Genomic DNA, 2,337 nt, shown 5'->3' with positions numbered 1-2,337 from the left:
CCCGACGGCACCAGGACAACACCACGACGGCACCTTGACGTCACCGCGACACCCGCGACGTCACCGCGACGCCCTCGTCGTCACGGTGACGCCCTGGTCGTCACGGTGACGCCCTCGTCGTCACCGCGACCTCCCGTCCTACCTGTGTCTGTGGTCACGGCTCCGGCTCCGGCTCCGGCTCCTCTTCTTCTTGCTGCCAAAAACCGGGATAAAGAGCCCGGAATCGATCCCAAAACGGCCCCAATTCACCCCAAAATCCCCCTTTCCCCCCGTTTCCACCAAAACGCCCGTATTTCCACCTACCAATTCCAAATTCACCCCCAAACCAACCGTTTCCCCCCCCAAATCCTTAATTTACCCCACAAATTGCCTCATTTTGTCCCAAATTCTGCATTTCTACCCCCAAATCTCCCTAGTTTTCGCCCACATTGCACCTTATTCCACAAACCCTTTAAAATCAGCCAAAAAATCTGCTAAAAATTGTACTCTTTTCCCAAAAATCCCTTAAAATTACCCCCAAATCCCAGAAATTCTACGCAAAATAAAGGGATTTCTCCGTGGAATCAGGTGTAACCCCCAAATTCACATGATTTCTCCCCAAAACTGCAGGATTCACGCCCATAATCACGAGCGTCACCCCCAGAATGGCGCAAATTGCTCCGAATTGGGGGAATTTCCCCCCAAATTGTGCAAATTTTCCCCCAAGTTGTGCAAATTTCCCCCAAATCGGACAAGTTTTCCCCAAACTGTACAAATTTCACCCCACTGTGCAGATTTTGCCATTTGTGGAAATTTTCCCTCAAACTACGCAAACGTATCTGCGAATCGTGCAATTTTCCCCTTAAATTGTGTAAATTTTCCCCCTAAATTGTGCACTTTCCCCCAAACTCCCCAAATTGTGCCAAATTCCCCCAAATTGCGCAAAACTCCCACCAAGCTGTGCAAAATTCCCACTCATCTATTCAAATTCTCCACAAAACCTCCAAATTYACCCTCGATTTGTGCAAACGTCCCCCAAATTGTGATTTTTCTCCCCAAAACCACACAAACCACCCCAAAACAGCAGGGTCAGTCYGCCAAACAGGCGGGCTCAGCCGCAAAACGGCCCAAACTGCCCCCAAAACGGCCCAAATTGCCCCCAAACCGGCACAAACTGCCCCTAAATCACCAGATTTGCCCCCAATCGGGTCTTTTTTCCCAAAATCGCGCGTTTTGGCCCCAAAACGGGGCTCACCTGCTCCCGCTGCTGCTGCCGCTCTCCTTCTTGGCCTCCTTGTTGGGCTCCTCGGCCGCCTGTTGGGGGGGGGCAGGGATGAGACCCCCCCAACACCCCAAAATCCGCCCCCCAACACCCAAAATTTGCAATTTCCCCCTCCCGGCACCCAAAATCGGCCTTTTTGCACCCAAAATTGCACTCACCTGCGTCGCGGGGGGCTCGGTCGGCACCTTGGAGGGACCGGGTTGGGCCTGGGGGGGGGCATCAGAAATGGGGTGAAAACGCCCCAAACGCCCCCAAATTCCCAGGAAGTATCCACAAATACCCCAAATCTCGCCCCAAAATGGCGTTTTTTTCACAAATTGCCCCCAAAAGTGGAGAAAACGACACGCGTTTCAACATAAAAAAATAGCCCCAAAACAGCCCAAAATCTACCCAAAACGGCCCCGAAAACTCAAGTGAATGCAAGTTTCCCTGGGAAAACGGAAATTCTGGGGAAATGACCGCTAAAATCTCTTTGAAAGATGCAAATCTCTAAAARTGACCCCAAAACACCTAAAAACGACCCAATTACTTGCAAAAACAATCAGTTTTCCTGTAATAACCCCCAAATGGCCCCGAATTCACCCTAAAATGCCCCAAAACATCCCAAAACGGTTCTCCTAAATCCTGAAATTCTGCTAAAATGATCTAAAATAATCTTAAATTTTCCTAAAACCCTCCTAAAATATCAAAATGCCTAAAAACGGCTAAAAATCTCTACGAATGACCCCAAAACGCGCAAAAACGGCCCCAAAACGCTTCAAACGACCCTGAGCCCTCCGAACGGCCCCAAAAAAACTCGAAACGGCCCCAAAACCCCTCGAAACGGCCCCAAAAGCGGCGCTGGGGAAAGCGGTGGTTTTTGGGCGCGGGGGGGAGCCCCAAAACGGCCGGTTTTCGCCCCAAAACGGGCGGCCCCACCTCCTCCTTCTTGTAGGGCGCCTCCAGCATGGCCTCGATGACGATGTCGAAGTCGTCCGACGTCATGGCGTCCGCCGGGGCCTGGTGACGTCGGCGGCGACGTCACTCGTGACGTCACTCGTGACGTCATCACTCCCCCCCCCCGTCACTTACCGGGT

The 2,337-nt window shown here is 51.9% G+C and overlaps 1 long non-coding RNA gene across 1 annotated transcript; it reads right to left on the bottom strand.

The window, feature by feature from the left end:
• Positions 1-171: 171 nt before the first annotated feature.
• On the bottom strand, positions 172-2,255 carry LOC112942453. Its single transcript, XR_003248388.1, has 4 exons — positions 2,180-2,255; positions 1,420-1,467; positions 1,235-1,293; positions 172-193 (listed from the first exon to the last, which is right to left on the bottom strand). It is a non-coding gene; the product is annotated as an uncharacterized LOC112942453 (long non-coding RNA).
• Between the last annotated feature and the right edge of the window lie 82 nt (positions 2,256-2,337).

This window comes from Nothoprocta perdicaria, unplaced genomic scaffold (assembly GCF_003342845.1).
Source record: "Nothoprocta perdicaria isolate Ctin4 unplaced genomic scaffold, notPer1 scaffold_1286, whole genome shotgun sequence".
Taxonomy (NCBI): domain Eukaryota; kingdom Metazoa; phylum Chordata; class Aves; order Tinamiformes; family Tinamidae; genus Nothoprocta; species Nothoprocta perdicaria.
The sequence above is the reverse complement of the archived record's forward strand: the minus strand, read 5'-3'. Positions and strand labels throughout refer to the sequence as shown.